Genomic DNA, 20,242 nt, shown 5'->3' with positions numbered 1-20,242 from the left:
TAGCGTATGGAACTGCTACAGGCTAAGTACAACGTGATTTAAACAATTTTATAATCAAAATAGGTACATTTACTAGATACTACTAGTTACTAGTTAGTAGTTAGTACTAGTTGGCTTAGTTTACAAGCACTTTTGAAGTTTTGACTATTTGCAAATACTCTGCCACCGGTTCCAAAGGATGGTTCTGCTAAGAGACGGCAAGAAATTTAACAGTTGCTGCTAAAATTATACAAGAAATAATATAATTTACAATAGTTAAAATCACTACAATTTCCGAAGCTGAAGCTGAAAAGAGAAGCTGAAGAATCATTGGATTAGCTTCCACTTCTACACAGGAAGTAGAAAAGACCATTGGGTCTCCAAGCATCATTATCATTAAGGAATTCATCAATTGTGTAGTCAACTTTTTCAAATATGGTAATATTAGTCATAACCCAAACCAAGTTATCAAGGTATCGGCAATAATATTCTACCCAGAGATTTCTGGACTAGAGCCTCATCAAAGTGTCAGGAATGGCCAATCAATTATTTATACTTATATTAAATGCAATGAAATCCAGACTTGTAGATTTAGTAGATATATAGTGTAATTTAATAATAATAATCGATACAGACGTACTAAATACAGAAATTTTCATTCACATTCAGGCAAGATAATAAAAATATTTAAATACAACAATAGAGTAGACACAACGGGGAACGCTGTTTTGCCATCCGCTGGCCTGGCAATTGCTAGATTCGCTGATTAATATGGCCTCAAGCAATAAGTACACTTACAACAAAACAATATAAACGTTATCTGCATAACGAATGCTCAGCCTTGCCATCTGTAAAATCAAACATTGGCTGTTTATAAACAAAACTAAAACACCTACTTACATATATCAGAGAATATAGGACAAAACGATAAAGTTAACTGTACTACATTAAGTAAGCTGGACAAAGCGTAAAGAAAGATTTCCATTGGACGCGCGCAGTTAAAACGTGCAGGAATTGATCAATAGATGCACGTGCTACGTTAATGGAACTAGCCCTTGAAAAACAATAAGCCAATGTACAAAATATCAATACTTCAAATACTAATGCCATTGAAGAAGTATCCCTATATATCTCATTCTATAGTATCCTTTTAGATAGAAAAATATAGAGGTGAATTCGAAACTCACTAGCTCAACACTCAGATAGTTTGAAAACCATCGCTACAGATACGACAAAGTAACAAAACTTACTGCATACAAAATGCCTGAAGATATGGAACGGGTTATTTTAAATGATATACCCAGCGGTGAACGATTAACAGACCCTTGTGAATAAAATGGGTCAAGCACAACTGTACACATTGCTCGGAGAGGCAAAAAGAACTGTTTGTTCCATGTTAAATAAAGCGCAAGGCCTATGAGTGCATGCCATTAAGCTTCCGACCTCGCGGCCGCATTATTTGCGATGGTGGGAGTATATAGATGGAGAGCCAGCGGAAGCTAAACCTTCGTCATTTTATAAAAGCTAAAAGTTTCTTAGTCGATGCTCGTACCATAGGTAAGTACAGTAGCCAATTATAGAGTTTGTACCGTGGTTACTTTGTGAGATAGCAGGCTTCAAGAATCCAGACCCTCAACATTCTAAGTATAAGGTGTATTTTGTTATATTTTCCTCGTCATTATATGAGAAATTATATCTCCACTTGCCTGTCACTCAGCTGCGCGGCAACTCTTTGAAAAACACTGTTTAATACTTTAAGCCTATTCTAGTGAATGCTGATAGCTATGAAGCTAAGTGTCTGGTATATGGGGATATAATTTCTCATGGGAAATATAAAAATGCACTTTATACTTGGACGGTTGAGGGTATGGATCCTTGAAACTTGCTGCCTTCCAAAGTAGCCACGGTCCTAACTCCATAATTTGTTTTTTTTGATTGGAGCATGAGCTGACGATTTTCAACTTTTATAAAACGACGAAGGTCTGGCTGTCCCTGGTTCTTAGTCTAATACTCGTAATGCAAACAAATTCAGAGACCAGAAGAAAACCGTGATGATACACTCTCGTACGATATTAAATTGCGAGGCACAAAGCCTCCATGGTGAATTGTACTCGTCTGCTAAACATGTCAAGAGACTAGTGAGTGAGAGATATAGTGAAAGTTAAAATAAATACCATTGAGCATATTTGATATTAGAGATTGATTTCAAACATATATTAATATTTTATATATTATATAGATATTCGTAATAAATTTGTGATGCTAAAATTGACAATCCTAATCAAATTATCAAGCAACGTCAATCAAAGAATCTGTTAAAAAAGCTAATAAAACCAAACATTAAAAACGAAAACATTTTACAGGAAATGAAAATGAGTTCTTAAAATTCTTGATGCTTGTAAATAACTGGGTTTATGATATTATTTCGTAATTCTTAGTTAAAGGAGTACATGACGATAAAAAAGATCGCATATAAAAGGTTTCCGTGTAGATGATCCTCGTGTGGGGGAAAACACGGAGCGCTTTGATCATTTCACTTGAAGGGAAATTAATTAAAGCTGTATTTATAGAAAGGGTTATGTGGACTAGTAAACATTCCAGGCGTATTCAAGTCATTAAATTATTAACATAAAAGTGCTATATTTTGTAATTATTCAAATTTTATATTTTTTAGACAATTTGTTTAGTAATAATTATGGTCTGAGATCATATGATAACGACCTTGATCGAATGCAGGTTAATGAATGAAAAGTTTTTTATATCAAATTGAATGTGTCAATAAATATATTGCTAATGGGTAGCCTAAATAAAATTTAACCCGATAGTCTTACATTGAGATCTTCTACTAACTGTTAAGGTCTTTTCACTAATAACTCGACATCGAAAATCAAATCGATAAATGATTTAAAACGGCTGTCAAAAGCAACATTTGTAAAGCGAAGTTGAGCGATACTCATGTCCATTTAAACATTGCATCATAGTTCATTCATGAGATGATATCACAGTTAGTACTAGCATGGGAGGATGACCGTAAGCCGCCTTGATTGCCGCAAATTGTGCCTAACGACCGACAAATTGTTCCTACGGCTTGAATGCTCGGTTCAACGTCAAAGTTGACTTAGCTATTTACTAATTCGTGTTCAAGATTATTTTAAAAAAATTTCTTTAGTACTTATTAACATAAAATTCTATCTCTTCCGCATATTCCGCTTCCGATTTTGCTTAAATTATAAGAAATGCACAGGATGTGAACAAGGTCAGCTTATCACTAAAGGACTACCTTCTTCTAGACATAAGCGTCCTTGAATGTTTAAGACTATTTCAGTCTTAAAACCAAAATTATTTAAAAAAAGTAATCCAGCACACAGTCATCAAATTTCTTTTAATATTCTTATGTTTTTTGGGTTTTCGTAAAATAAAACCAACGCAATATAATTCAAGATTTAGCAAGCAGTTTGGAGGAGCTACAAACAATATCATAACTGTTCCAGATGGATACTTTTCCACACTCCATAATGAAGAAAAGGATATATGGCAACGAGTGGATATTAAATCATTTATATCGATTCATGTCTTCCACATATGGCACCATCACGTGTATAGACAGACACGTAGCTACGTTATATTTATGTTATAGGCGAATAATGTACAGAAAGCGGTTGTTACGTGAGGCGGCGAGTGCAAGACGTGGACTGGAATCAAGTTCATCGACCCCGATAGAGTAGGACTCAGGACTCCCGACTGAATAAACGTGAAATTTGAGCGCTGCTAATTTAAATTTCCGATTTGCCTTCCGCGAACTTTTGTTGACATCAAAGGGAAATCGTAGAAAACAAAACAGCACATAACAGAAAAATGTAAATAGAATTCAGTGATATAAAAACGAATGTAGCTTTCCTTCTGTTATTTCGTCCCTATAAAATTCATCATAAACAGTCTATTTTTACGGCCCTCAACTACGATTTGGAAATACTAACCCAATGATGGTTGACAGGATTAGTGAAAAATGAGAATAACCGAGAACTCAACGTGCCATTTAAAGCACGGAAGTGTAATATCAATAACTTCGTAACTCCGGGCTTTTATTGAGAATTTTTGGATGAAATATAAACCTATTTGGTTTATATTTCTTCCCCAAACTATTTCACTAACCCAGGACCTTATCATCCGAAGCGTCATAATAGCTGAATACTTGCGTCATAACTACACTAAAAGATACTCGTACATGTATGAGAAATATAATCATACATTTCTCATTCATTCTAACAAAACACGAGAAAACTTCACAAAAGAAAGCAAGCAAGCAATAAAGCTCGAGCCAAAAACAAGTTCTGTATTACGAAGCAATCGCACTACACAATGGCACCGTTGCAAGAGTACTTTAGAAAGTCTACGTGCGGCCCTTTGTTAGTACAATTAACGTTTGGGTTGCTCAGATATAAATGGGCTCAATAGACTCAACAGTGTAGCATCGCTGTAACATGCTGCATTACGAAGTCTATATTACTTGGATAAGTACAAAAGTTTTGGTTTATAAACTCTTAGTTTATGATTGGTCTATGAAATGCTGCGAATGGAGACATCTCGTTTACTTTGCTGCAAAGAATGGGAAAACCAGAAAGAGGTTCTGTAACATGTTCAAAGGAGGAAGGTCGATTATCAGGGTCATATATAATCAGGGTAATTTTCAAATATGACCTGTTCCAGCTTGTTATCCAGGGAAAGATACAATGAAAACGAAGGCCTGGTCTGGATAGACGTAAATTTGGGCTCAAGAACTTATTCCAATGGTTAATTTGAATACGAGATTACTGTTTCGGGCAGCAGTGAATAATATTAAATTAATGATTGCTTACCTCCGATAGGAGATGGCACTAGCAAAAGAAGAAGTTTATGATTCACAATGCAAAAATATAGATTGACATTCCAGCTTCCGCTTTCTCTTTATTATGGTTGACATCGAATCAACAGTGAATACCATAATGGTAATGAGTGGATCCGCAAATATTTCTCTTAGAATGAAATCTGTACTACAGGCTTCTTATTAGGGAGGAGTCATAAGCTGCTGGGATAACATTGGGTTGAGCGTTGCTCAAGGAGGTATCGGTGTTTAAGTCTAATCAACAAGTGTTATTTTCATTCTTGCCTATTCTTGCCTTTTCTTTCTACTATCACTTGATTAATTAATTAAAGAAGAAAATATATAAGCTATTCACTAGTTTATCGATTTTTTAAGAAACATAGAGTACGAACCACTATTTTTCAATTATATCACTTGTTGTAAACCAAACCAATTTGATGTTTACCTGAAACAAAATAAAATAAAATTTATAGAACAGTGTAATAAAAGAAGCAATAAAATGCATAAAATATTCTGCCATTGTTTTATTTAACTAGGTAATAATCATTTATATAAACTTGTAAATAATGCAGTAACACAAGATATAAACTCAAAGGGTCAGTGTACATGTCAAATAATATAAGATAAAGATGGCCTCCGAAATTTCTTATTGATAACTAAATCATACTTAAGTAAGTGTTAAATTAAACAAATAAGTTGATTATTACTTAAGCAATCGTGTGACTCAGGATAAAATGAATTAAATCATTAAAATCAAATAATAATGTATTGCGCAAGTCGCAGACACTCGTAAGGTCGTAGTGCTAGTTAAGCAAGAAACAGCTGCTTATTTATAAACTAGTCGTTAACAAGAAGTAAACAATTCGCTACATGTTAGCAATAGCATCAACTGTGCTATAGTACACAATTCTATAAATAAGATCAGAGTAGGTTATACTATTATTAAATACTATATTAATCAAATATAATATTTTCAGATAATAATCTGATACCTAATCATGCTACCGATAGTGTACAGTGTACACGTAATATGTTGTCTCTATAGCAGATTTGATAGTTTTCGCATTTAAAAGCTAGTTGTAGTCCGCGTGGAATTCAGTTTTTCACAAATCCTACGGTAACCATGGATTTTTGCGGGATGAAAAGTAGCCTGTGTTAATCCAGAGTGAAATTTATTTCCATTCCAAATTTCAGCCAAATCGCTTTAGTAGCCGCAGCGTAAATTAGGAACAAGCATACACACACAAACTTTCGTTGCGGGACCACTGTGTTCCCAAGCAACCGACAGTCAGACCTCCAGACTGAGGAATCTCCTCACAATACGGGATCTCTCAGAGATTCATCATCTCCTCCACCTTATCCCACTTAAGCGGAGTCGGCAAATTATGTCAATCTCGTCCATTCGCCTCTAATACTCGTCAACTCATGTCATCGGATGTCAGATTTCACAGAGACTAGCCTTCTGTATTGCTTGCTTCTTGTGGTATTAGTCGAAGCTTTTTGGTATAAGAAGATTGGCTGAAACGACTATCGGAACAATAACGGCTGATTCAACAATTCAAATGGCAAAAGTTCTACAGGAAAAGAGAGCCGTGATAGCCCAGTGGACCTCTGCATCTGATTTCCGTGGGTGTGGATTCGAATCTGGTCCGGAGCATGCACCTCCAACTTTTCAGGTTTGTGCATTTCAAAAAATTAAATATCACGTGTCTCAAACCGTGAAAGAAAACCATCGTGAGGAAACCTGCATACCACAGAATTTTCTCAATTCTCTGCGTTTTGTCTGCCAAAGTCTGCCAATCCGCATTGGGCCAGCGTGGTGGATTATTGCCCTAACCCCCTTATTTTGAAAGGAGACTCAAGCTCAGCAGTGAGCCGAATATGGGTTGGTGATGATGATGATACAGGACTCGAACCCTCGTGATTCAAACCTACATGTACTAAATACTGAACCAACGTTCAATCAACAAGATAAATACCTAGCAAACGTTTAACCAAGACGATTTCGTAAAATCCGCACGTTTTTACAGACAGAACAACTTGTATCCAGGATTGCCGAGCGCTTTCCCAATTTTGGTAATACACGGGAAAACCGGACTTGCAACAATTTAAATTACGTTAGTCTCCGCTTGTTCAGAGCAAAAAGTTCAGTTAAACTAAGCATTTAAACGGACGATCTACTATACCATCACATGATGTTTTTTTTACAACAGGCGTTTGAATCATACAAATTAGCTGAGAGTGAATTACTTGTGCTTTTTTTGCTACACTTAAACCAGTTAAACGTGCGAGAGTATTTCATTTGCAGTTTGTAACGTGCAATTTCCATTACGTAATACGTTACAGTATTTAGCTGCATATTATTAAACATTATACATACATGGATACAGCTGATATAATGAAACATGAGCTTCGAGTTAGAGCAAATGTCATGTGTATGTTGCAGGATGACGCAAAATGTAGGACACGTCGCTATGCCTCTATGATTAAATAAATATTTTAAAGAACGAAGACGACGAAGAGATTTGTAGGTTGTAACCTGTAGGTAACGTTCTGTTACGAATCAGCAGAACGTTACCTTACTTACCAACCTCGGTTGGTCGCAAATCGGGGCGGGACATATACATAGTTTGAAAAACAGTTGTACTTGTAACAGGTCTCAACAAGAGAGTGAAATGAATGGAAAGAAAAGTCCCTGGTTTTTTTAGGTACATTACATTTTTTATGTTTATCTATGCGTGCAGAATAGCTGCAAAAATTATATTACAATGCAAAATGTCAGTGAAAATTTTAGTACGTTTTTAAAGACTTTTCACTTGGATGTTCCATGACATTCCCAAAGTTTTCCCACGAGTTTTATTTATTTTAATTAAACCTGATTTTTGAGCCACATTCTGATGAATGTGGCTTGGTTTCGAATCTATAGCTTGTCAAGTTCGTAGCACTCCCGATGGTCTGCGCGGGCCGGGCGGCATATAGCGATGAATGAAAAACCCACGACTGATGCACCTCACTTCCCCGCACGCACGATTTCACACCCGCGCAGTCTTTTCCCCCGTCGCCCGCATATCATGGGAGTGTCATCAACGAACTTGCCAAGCTATAGTACTACCTTATTTATACACATCTACAATATTATGTATATGTAGGTAGGTATAGTTCGTGATTATGTGCAGTGTTCACATCAACTATAGCATTGAAGACTAACTGGATTATTATAATATGACGTCATTAAAGATGAGTGGAGTGCTTCATCGTAATTACTATCAATAATAATAATCAGCAGATAATTAGAACTGGAATAACATTGTGTTGATTTAGTGGTCGCAATCATTATAACCGGACAATTGCACATTGTATGTGTTTAACGGAGTATGTAATTATCATCAATGAAATCACCACTGATGATAAATTTGGTAGAATAATACTATCTTGAGAATTAGACATATTTTTGTGGTGAATGCTGTTAATTTTTCCTGATGAGGATTAGTAGTGGTAGGCATTGGCCATGGCTAGTTATAGTCTGGCAAGTTTGTTGATAACACTCCCATTATATGCGGGCGACAGGAGGAAAGACTACGCGGGTGTGAAATCGTGCGGGGCAGTGACGTGCATCAGTCGTGGGTTTTTCATTCATCGCTACACGCCTCCCGCCCCGCGCGGAACATCGGGAGTATTACGAACGAAGTTGCCAAGCTATACCACCCTACTGATAAAGACATACGCCAAACGATTAAGGTGTAAAATCACGTAGAAACAGTCAGAGGGAAGTCAAAGGGATTCTACGGGAAGTATATACTTGTACATTTTCCAAGTAATCTCTCTTTCTTCTAGACTTTAATTTCATAGTCTCTTATTCTGTAATGACGAGGTTTATTCGTCGTGTATTGATAAAGGAAACCTTATAATATCGCCCTGTGTGTCCATCTGTCTGTGTGTGGTCAAGCTCAAAGACGCTTTATAACTAAAAAACTTTTTTTTTTTTCTTTACAAGTTAGCCCTTGACTACAATCTCACCTGATGGTAAGTGATGATCCAATCTAAGATGGAAGCGGGCTAACTTGTTAGGAGGAGGATGAAAACCCACACCCCTTTCGGCTTTCGAATCCACGAAATCGTAACGGAACGCTAAATCGCTTAGCGGTACGTCTTTATCGGTAGGGTGGTAACTAGCCACGGCCGAAGCCTCCCACCAGCCAGACCTGGACCAATTAAGAAAATCTCAATCGGCCCAGCTGAGGTTCGAACCCAGGACCTCCGTCTTGTAAATCCACCGCGCATACCACTGCGCCACGGAGGCCGTCAACTGTTATTTGACATTGGTATTAACTAAAACAAAATGTACGTGGAAAAGGAAAAATTCATACATATTCCACTGAATACTAAAGCTAGTAAAGATAATGTTGTTAGTAACAAAAAGCACCATTCTAAATCAGTGATGTGCAAGTACTGAACCCATCATACTTCATACACACAAAAAACGTCTTTAGTAATATCATCCCAGCCAGCTGTTCTTAAGTGATGAGCGAGAACATATTTCAGGAATTGATTTATATTTATAGTGATTATAAAAACAATAAATTAAAAAGCTCTATAATCCTTTACATTCGATTGAATTCGATTTGGCTCCTCAAACCGGTTAGCTTACAGCTTCTAAATAAAAGCATCAAATCATAATCCGAGACAGGAATGCTATTGCTAGCGATGTCTTATGGCATCCATATGTGTATGACCTCAATTGGTGGGGGCAAATATGAACAGTTCTCTTTACGAGTAAGACTTACTAGAACTATAACAATTTTACTGCTACTCATCTCTAGAACTAGTATTCGAAGAGTAGATGAAGTAATCACTAATATTATACAGGAAGAAAATTTTTTTAGTGCGGATATTTTTATATTTTGTACATAAACAAAATTTAATGATCACGTATTTTTTCTTTTTTTTTTTAACTCAAAAATAACAAAATTATCGTTAGCTAAAGTTATTTACTTTTGAACAGAATTTTAGGGTCACCCTATTGTGCGTTTATTTTATTTTCGTTTGATACCTGAAGGACGTCACCAGATCACTTTTAAGCTGAATATATCTTGTTTAGTAATAATATGTACATTATTTTGTTATTTTAGAGACATAAATTAAAAAAAAAATTACATAAAATGTATCGAACTGTTTGTAGATTTATATTCTATTAATGATACAGAACCACGAAAAAAAATATCCGCACTAAAGACCGAATCACCCTGTATAGAGGTAAAGTTTTTAGTGTTGTAGAGGGTAGGTAATCTCTAGATCTACAGTGTTTCGAATGTTTAACTGAAGGGTAACGTAACGCGTTACGGGGCCACTCTGTCTGGCTTCCCATTCTCTCACGCATACGGCAACAGGTTTAAGTTATTACTTGTGTCGAGCGTCCTGAGAAGTACGTTTTTTTAATATTTAATAATATCATCATTCTGTACTTTTTTAGTAGTATTGTAAAGAGGTAAAGTTTGTGGTATTTATTGCACCTGGTAATCTCTGGATTACTTAACCGATTTTGAAAATTATGTTACCTCTAGAAGACTGATTTCGAAAATTTTTTTACCACTAGAGAACCACGTTATTTGTGAGTGTCATATGCTATATTTTATTCCCGTATTTTCACGTGAACGGGAACTACGCGGGGCGGTGGCCAGTCCGTAATATGTACGTTAAAAAGTATGTTACAATCATCGAAATTGATTTTAATTGGACAAACAATTAAGGAGTCATTAAAGCCTAAATCATTAGAACACTTACATAATGAAACTGGTTAGGTACGTTATCTTGTATTTTTGACGAATTAAGTATGTATAAATATAACAAAGCAAGTAATGATAAGAGCTGTGATAGATAGCCCAGTGGATATGACCTATCCTTCCGATTCCGGAGAGTGTGGATTCGAATCCGGTCCGGGGCAAGCACCTCCAACTTTTCAGTTGTGTGCATTTTAAGAAATTAAATATCACGTGTCTCAATCGGTGAAGGAAAACATCGTGAGGAAACCTGCATACCAGAGAATTATCTTAATTCTCTGCTGTGAAGTCTGCCAATCCGCATTGGACCAGCGTGGTGGACTATGGGCCTAAACCCTCTCATTCTGAGAGGAGAGGAGCTCAGCAGTGAGCCGAATATGGGTTGACGACGACGAAGTAATGATAATGTAACAGAAATATTGACTGCTGATAAAGATACATATAAATAATTCGTGTACAAGTACGTTAAGCAAAATACCTTTTACTAGATAAGCAAATATGTGAGTCTCACCACTATTATATAAGAAACTGATTTATCAGCATTAGGTAGTAGTTTTTTTTATTATTTACAATTTAGCCCTTGACTACAATCTCACCTGATGGTAAGTAATAATGCAATCTAAAATGGAAGCGGGTTAACTTGTTAGAAGGAGGATGAAAATCCACTCCCCTTTCCCTTTCTAGACGTTAAATTAGGGAAGAAGGAAAGACGACACATTAAAACAGAAGTTACTCATAAAAAAATCTTTAGAAAATGGATTTTTATCAATAACAAAACATTTCTCTTAGCACTTATTAACACTGACAAGTGTTCATAAAAGTGTAAAACATCGTAATCAATTGTGACTTGTGACAGACAAGCAGAAAAAAACAGACTATACACACATAAGATCATCCTAATTGACCTTTTAATGAGACAAATATTCAGAGCGGTGTTCACAGTGTTATAAAAGACTGTGACCCAAAAAAGTAGGATCCATTTCCAGACTAATTTGTCAGTCTGGAGCTAGAACCAGGACCGCGCCTGCTCTTTAATACCTATGCCTTTCTAGGTCATTTAGGGGCGTGGAAAAAAAGAGACAGCGAGCAAATTAAATTGACAAGTAATGCGGAAACTCCCATGTAAAGATAATAGGATGAAAACTCATACCCCATTATAGGATTAGGGCATTTTATTTATGAAGATCACTTGATACTAGCCAAAACTGTAAAGTCTTAGACGCTTGGTCATATTAAACGTGTCCAATTTAAAAACATTAACACGCCTACACACATCCCAATTTACAGTGAACTTCATGACATCATGAATCATTTCTTGAATTATTGATCTTTAGTAGGAATTTTAAGGGGCTTCAGATAAATGGTTCTACTTCTACAGTTCATACATTACACCTACACACTTCATAATTTACATTATTCATGTCATTTCAGATCATTCATTTGCGATTATTGATTTTCAAAAGTAGTAAAAAGATTCCGACGAATTGATAAACCTCTTTTTTTGAAGTCGGTAAAAAATAATTCACGCTTTCATTCGTATACACACTTTCAATTCACTGTGTAGTTCATGACATCATGAATTTTTTTTCGCGATTATTGATCTTCATAGGGAATTTCCAGGGACTTCCCCATTTAATCTTTCACAGAACAAATTGATCTACGTACCTGAGGAAAAATCGACGACTATCTCATATCCAATCCGATAAAATGTACACTGCACTATGTATATAATGTATGGAATGCGTCCAACACACGACAGTACGCGGCCGACGCACGAGCGTGTCGCGACACAGTTTAGTCGGAGTGAGCCGCGAGCCGCACTATCGATCGGGAACTCCTGGCGCCGGCGGTCCGCATGTCCCTAGCACGCACGCGGCACGCCCCTCCCGCTGTATTGCCACCCCGCTGCTAGGGTTGCCAACATTGCATTCAACGGGAAACGTTTGAGGTGCTCAGTGGGGTGCACAGGGTTCTTAACTAGAATAGGCATTAGACGCACAAGTTGAATAAAATTGAACATTCCATCTCCTGTCCGGTCCTCAGGGTACGGGTATTATTGCATCTACATATAAAGTGCACGCGAATACACGACAAACCAAAAATAGCCAATTTTCTGTACTTCTGATTCCTGGACTATAATCTTTATACAGGGTTACCCGTAAATAGTATGACATACTTTGTAATAGTATACACTTTGTAGAAGAAAAAACTAAAGTTTCATTGGGTGAAACAACTATTTAAAAATAATTACCAAGCATAAAATTAACGCTTCAGTAATTTTTCAGCACATGGTATGACTAAACTGTATTAAAAGTAGGGATTTTTATATTTTGTTCAAAAACCAATATAACTTAAAAACCATAAAATTTCGGCTAACATATATTCTGTTATTTTAGTAGGCCTAGATGTCAGCTATCTCCCTGTAAAGTATGTCGTAATATTTAGGTGACACCCTGTATATTTTTCACAACAAATTAAGAATTTAACTAAATTTAACAAAAAAAAGCTTTAAATTCCTTTTTCTTTACAGTTCTTACATGGGGTATGTTATAAGAATTTTTTAACTTTGATTCTTTTACCATTGATTTCATAGGTCAATGCAAAATTAAGAACAGTGTGTTAGATTTCGCTACAGACAGCACACAGACCTGAAATACAGTACAATGTACACATAATACTGAACATTATAGGACCTATGGTTGACAACCCTACCCACTGCACCCCTGGCCAATTAATGGCGTGATTTTTAAACATTATAAGTTTTTTTAGTAAAATATTATGTGTTTTACAGTGTCCTGAGTTAAATCATAATTTCAAGTTTGATAAATTTTCAGTAAAATTATAATTTTACTGAAGTAATACTTACTGAAGAATACACAAATAAGCCTATGTTTTTATTGTGTTATATTATAACAAATTGTAGATTTTAATTAACTGTTAAAGTAATCTACTACATCTTTTATTTTATCCAGTTAATTTGGAATGACACGAGCCGAGCCGTGATAGCCCAGTGGATATGACCTCTGCCTCCGATTCCGGAGGGTGTGGGTTCGAATCCGGTCCGGGGCATGCACCTCCAACTTTTCAGTTGTGTGCATTTTAAGAAATTAAATATCACGTGTCTCAATCGGTGAAGGAAAACATCGTGAGGAAACCTGCATACCAGAGAATTATCTTAATTCTCTGCGTGTGTGAAGTCTGCCAATCCGCATTGGGCCAGCGTGGTGGACTATTGGCCTAAGCCTTCTCATTCTGAGTGGAGACTCGAGCTCAGCAGTGAGCCGAATATGGGTTGATGACGCAATTTGGAATGGGTTGATTTTCTCTATATTGATCACAAATTGATCACTAAATTTCTGTCTCCTTCACATAATCACAATTCAAAATTCAAACCCAAAATGTATTTGTGTTTTATATATTTAAGTATTTTAGTTTTCAGGCATGTTTGAAATGTCATGATTATTTGTTAGATTCTACCACCAGTTTGGAACTCAATAAAATTGGAAAATTGTGTTGTGTCAAAATTAATTTTATGCACAATATAGACTCACACTTGACACAAAAGTGTGCATGAGAGGAATCTGTCATTATGATGTTGTTTTTAATTTCATATTTAATTAAAGTTTTATGATATTAGAGTAGGTATATACAATATAAAAAATCTTAGACCATTGTGAAGATACATTAAATGATTTAAGATACATCATAGATACATGATCACAATATAACTGTGCATCAATAGAAACTTGTTTCATATATAAATATCACACTTAATTAATTATTCATTCCACAATGCCTTTATGCTGTATGCATTATGCAGAGGCCTTGAAATGTTTACACCAATCTGATCGGCCATCTGCTGCATCAGCGTGATGACTAATCAAACACTGACAAATGTCTCAAAAATAGAAACTAATTAAAATGTAATTGATTAACAAGTTTTGACAATTTTTTATGTTGATTCAAAGTCATTCCTACCTAATCTTACTAATAATAATGAGTTGAAAATTTGAGGGAGTGGATATTTTATTACTACTTAAAAATCTAAGCCCATAACAAATGGTAATGTTTGTTTGTTAATTATGGTGTAACCATTGATCTATATATATAGGTATAACACCTATGGTTTTCTGGGTTTTTTTACTGGAAACCAAACTTTGAGGCTTCCAATCACATCAAACAAACAAACAAATGCACCAATGAGATCAAAGTTCTAATAACCTGTTTCCTCTGTGGTGGAATACACACACACACAGCAACCAGATAGTCACAGAACATTGGCTGTAGGCTAGCTGATAACCACTAGTAAATTATCCATTAATTAGTGTAGCTAAGCACACTTCCATTTACCAATAAATAAATTAATATCAATTAGGTAATCTGATATTACCAACTGCCTCATTGGTCAAGTTGTGAGCCTATGTGGTTTCGGATCACAAGGTCCTAGGTTCAAATCCTGGGTTAAGTCATGGATACTGAGATTTTCAGTAAAAATCTCAGCCCAAAGTTTGGTGGTGTTACACCCCATGTCACAGAGTGAAGTTTAAGTTGTTGATTCCTGTCCTATAAGGTAGGAGGCCTGTCCATGTAGTAGGCCGTTAAAATAGGCTGATAATTAAATGAATCTATGTTATTGATTTATATAGTTTTATTATTAACTTTCACGTCCAGTGCAAAATAATTGTATAATTAAAACCAAAAGGAAAATAAACTTACATAAATATATGCTACATGAATAATTAAATACATATGTGAATCCTCTGCCTCCTTCACCCCGGCAAGGAGACTAAACAGCCAGGGGTCGGGGCGACAGGTGGAAGAAATAGAAACAGACGTGAAAGACGTCGTAGAAGATGTGAAAAATCAACATTGATATTGTGCTGGCAAAAAAAACAAACCTCAAAAGGTCACGAAAATCAGTTTTTTGCAAATATTTCGTGGCCATTGCTTACAAGTCAATAGAGGTCATTATAAAAATTGTTCCTTGTTAAATTATGTACTAAAAATGTCTTTTGCAGTTTTTCTGTAAAATTAACAGTTTTATAAAAAATATTTGCTTTCCATCAGGGATGATTGTAGACAACCAGCCTTTCTCAACTTGTGTTGTTTTCCCTTTCCAGCCAATTACATCATAATCACTCAGTGCCATCAACATAACAGAGTTTGGCAGTCCTCTTCCTGTCCTCCACAACCCATTTCAGTTATGGATAATTGAGTCTGGTACACTCTCTAATATAAGCTAATAATTTTTTCTTTTGATGAGCGGGTGCTCCTATTGCCCATTATCTTTCATTACAATATTAATGGAAATGAAAGCTGAGCTCTCCTCTATAGATATCCAATCTGAGATGAATGTCTTAGCATTCCATGGATTCACCGTGCGGGTGCGTCAGGTACATCGCATCGTAGAGAGAAAAACTCCAAGCAGAGTCCTGAACTTGTAACTACAGGATGTAGGGTTAAGGTATTCCTTGATGATCGATCAACACTCCCCGTTCTCTGCTCGTGTTGTTCTCCCTGCCTTTCATACTAGGCTAATCAAATTTGATAAAATTTGATTAGCCTAGTATGATCCTACTAAAGCAGCCGTACATTCTACCAGTAACTGATATACTGTTGTGTGCCACAGGTACTATGGCAGCAAGACCATCAAAACTAAAACCTCTTTAGAACAAACAGGTTATTGAGGCAAAGCTAAAGATGTAATATTTAAATATGATGGATTTCCTTTCATTTGTAAAATATCATAGCCATTATGTGTAGGCAATAGGCGTATAACATTAATGATTTTATATGATAACACAAGTAGATTGGGTGTGGTAGATTATTTGTTGTGTATGAAGTAAACAATACTAAGTTTTAGATAAAGTTGTACTTTGAAACAAAATGTCTCTATTTGTTGTATTATATAATTATAAAAATGTGTATTACAGTCTCTGCTTTCCAACTCTAAAAGTCTTGTTGGTCCAGTGGTTTATAGAATCACTTGGTCACAGGTTTGAGTCTTGGATGGGGTGATACTGAGCTTTTCTTTACTATAAAGACATTTTCAGTATAGATTGTGAGTGTTGGAAAGTTGGTGGTTTTACACCCCTGAGGTACAAGAGTGTAAAGAGCATGATGATAAGTCTTTAGTTCTGGTCATTATCATTAACAATTAACTAACAATTTATTAACTTGTAATAGTTTATTTTTAATGCACCTGTGGTGTTAACATGCGACCAAAGAGATAATCTTGTGATGAAATATAGAGAGAGAGGGGAAACATGATCACGTTTATAGGTATTGATAATGTATTTTTTCTTAATTTAGGCAAAGGTACAAGTAAGTGATGCCCAAAACATCATTAAAGTTTTTAATATACAAGATGTAGATTTTTTTTTATTGAATTAAAATAAATAACTCATGTATTTGACACTGGATTAACTAGCAATATCGGCATCAATGGACCAAGGCAAGTTGGATGGTACTTACGGCAAGCATTCGTACCCTTATTTGGCTTCTGCAAATTGCTCAACCGGAACAATAAGTTATGTATGAATATTACTGTATTAGATTATAAACAATATTTTTGAAAATAGATAAATTATACTTTTTAAAGATCCTTTACCACATTTGATAGATAGGACAGAATAACACGGCACGCGAAACCTGTATTTGGCAGACCAACCGTTTCGAAATTGAATCCAATTGGTTACGAAAATTCTTGTGTTGTGGAACTGTGGAAGTTGTGGAACCTTGGAGCAAAGACTTACCTTCAATTAAAAATAATAAGCACCGGTCCTAAAACACAGCTTGACACATAAACTCACAAATAACACGCACGGATTCACGGATTCGTATCACCTTGTACCAAGATATTAGGTCAAATATACACAAACAAATACTGTCTCACAGTCGGCTTTCTACTTCAAAATCATAACCCGATCACTTCATAACAACGACGCTTTTAAATAATCACTATTCATATAGAATCAGTCGGAACTCTGAATATTATCATCCGTGAATGCGAGTCGAGTACGAACACGGCGACGCGAAGGCAAAGCAAAAGATCGCCGCGAAAGCATCACCTTTCCGCCCATGCCATAGAATATGCGGTTGGTAGACAGCTAACTTTTTTAACCGATTTACAAAAAGGAGGAGGTTCTACGTTCGGCTGTATGTATGTTTTTTTTATTCATGTCCAGCGATTTTTCCGTCATTTATGGACCGATTTTGAAAATTCTTTTTTTTTGTTTAGAAGGGTTTACTTCCAGGGTGGTCACATTTTGTTCATGTCAGGATCTGATGATGGCATCCTGGAAAAATCGAGGGCAACTCTGAGGAATCGTAGTGACTGCTAGTACGTTTGTTAGTGTTTTCATAAGATATTTTAAATCACTACAATTTTATGAAGGTCTGGAGTTGGTCTGATGATAGAGCCGAAATACAGACGATGGAACTCGTCAACGATTTATAGCAGTTAACTTTTGTTTCAGCTTGATTAATTTCTATTGATGAGATATTTCCTACCTGGATGGGTTGTGGCTGTATTAATGAAAATAAAGCCGTTTCTGAAAGATGCACAGAAATTTTGTAATCTAAACGCCTTGAATTAAAACATCACTGGCTTGGCCGCCTTCAAACTTTTCTGATCAGTTTAGTAAGATAGCACATAGGTAAGATGTTATTTTTTGCTTTTTAGCTTAGGTTATTTTTTTTGTTGGATGTCGGTTAAATTTTTTTTAATGAAATTTTTATTCAATTATCCTATTATTTTAAACTAGCAGACACCCCGTTGTTTTACCCGCGTAGTTTCCGTTTTGTGGAATTACGGGGCTATAAATAAAGCCTATTTTACTCGGTGAAATTTCAAGTTAGATTAAAAAAATATGTTTTCTTTAATTATGGCAGTTCATAAGCTAGTTCTATTTCATATTTGATTCTAATGTGAAATTTCATAAAAAAAGGATTTTTAGCTTTAAGTTTTTTATCTGTGACAAACGATGATTCAAAGTAAATAATTGGTGGACTAATAAGTGTATGTGCATGTACCTACTACCTCGTTTTGCTGTCCTACAATATTAAAGTGACAAGCAGTTGATTGATCCAACAAATCATATATTTTAAAATGATTATGGTGAGAAACACGGTCACGATGTTTTGGTTTGATTGTGCGCTTATAGTGACAGTGTGCTTAGGACCACGCGACTGAAGTAAAACCTAGCTCTCCCTCTCAACGTCAGTTCGCCTACGCTCGATTATACTTTTCGTACCACAGTCACCAGCAAAATCCCCAATTAAATTTTTAAAGAAGTTTAAAAAAAAAGTAAAAACATTAAGAAAAATAGTAATAGTCACCTAAATTTTTCTAAATTTCTACTAATATTATAACTTTACGGGTGGAACTTCTGTTTTTACATTTATCTTTGACAGAAATGATGTCATACCTTGGCATGAACCATAGAGTCATTACTATTTTTATATTTCGTCTATGGTATATCACCTGATAGGCTTCTTATACACTATCAGTCGCTTGACTTATTGTCAAAATATTGATAGTGTGCATTGATAAAAATGTATTTGATAGACAAAGTAGAGTTACCCAGATAATACTACAAATTACAGATTGTTATTTTACTAACGATTTTCTTACGTTATCTCTAAGATGGCGCCGTGATCGTAATGGCGCGATTTTTAAACTTGGGGTTGTCGTAGATAATAATATATTATTACAACTGACCTTTTTTAATTTCATTATCATTTACGTTGAAATGATACACCTTCCTATATTCTAATCTCTACCTATTTAGGGAGTCGCCAAGGGGGTGGGAAGAGCGATGCTCTCCAGATAAAAAATATAGACAATTTTGAATGAACCTAGATATAGCCAAGCAACCAAAGTCTCTGGCCATTCATTTAAGTTGATAGTTTGATAAGGTAATGAAGAAACAATTGCCTAGATTGGTTCAGTGGTTCGAATCCGGGTTCGAACTGAAATACCGAGCTTTTCTTTCTTCGAATACATTTTCAAAAATATTCTGGAGTGGTGAAGCAGCTGATAAAACACTCTTGTACCTCGGAGAACACGTTAAGCCGTCGGTCCACAATCAGCTTAAACTAGCCAACCGCATTGGAGCAACGTGGTGGGTCTAAGCTACATATCTTTCTTTATGAAGTTAAATATCACGTGTCTCACACAGTGAACGAAAACATTGTGAGGATACCTGCATAACTGCGAGTTATCTTTCTCTACGTGTATGATCCGCATTGGCGTGGAGCGTGGAGGATTATTAGCCTAACCGCTCTCATTCTGAGAGGAGACTCGTGTCACTCGTGCTCAACAATGAGCCGAATATGGATTACTAATGATGATAAGCAAGGAGACCTGGCACTGCAGTGGGCCGTTAAAATGGGCTGATAATGATTAGGTAGGTCCATAAAATACTCATAACCTACCTAATAATTCATTTAAAAAAGTCTGGTAATAGTACATCATACATTTGTATAAATTCATGGTTAATGTTTATTAAACGCAAGCTTTTGGGAAAGGCTTTATATAGTGTTAATGATTATATTAATGATAAAAAAGCTTAGTGTTAAACTGTAAAATACGACTGTGTGCTTAGTTTTAAATAAGTTTGTA

At 35.7% G+C, this 20,242-nt stretch overlaps 1 protein-coding gene across 2 annotated transcripts in view; it reads right to left on the bottom strand.

Moving 5' to 3' along the window:
- The window catches only part of LOC112046693 (spectrin beta chain), an 83,677-nt gene extending 65,981 nt beyond the window's left edge, over positions 1 to 17,696 (bottom strand). The window contains exon 1 of one of the 2 annotated variants that reach the window (XM_024083419.2): positions 17,373 to 17,696. The gene's annotated coding sequence lies outside the window, so the exon portion shown is untranslated. The remainder of the gene's footprint in view (positions 1 to 17,372) is intronic. The other variant, XM_052886280.1, reaches the window with a different exon arrangement.
- Positions 17,697 to 20,242: the final 2,546 nt, after the last annotated feature.

The sequence above is a fragment of the Bicyclus anynana genome, chromosome 16 (genome assembly GCF_947172395.1).
Source record: "Bicyclus anynana chromosome 16, ilBicAnyn1.1, whole genome shotgun sequence".
NCBI lineage: Eukaryota > Metazoa > Arthropoda > Insecta > Lepidoptera > Nymphalidae > Bicyclus > Bicyclus anynana.
This window is presented reverse-complemented; position numbering and strand designations above follow the sequence as displayed.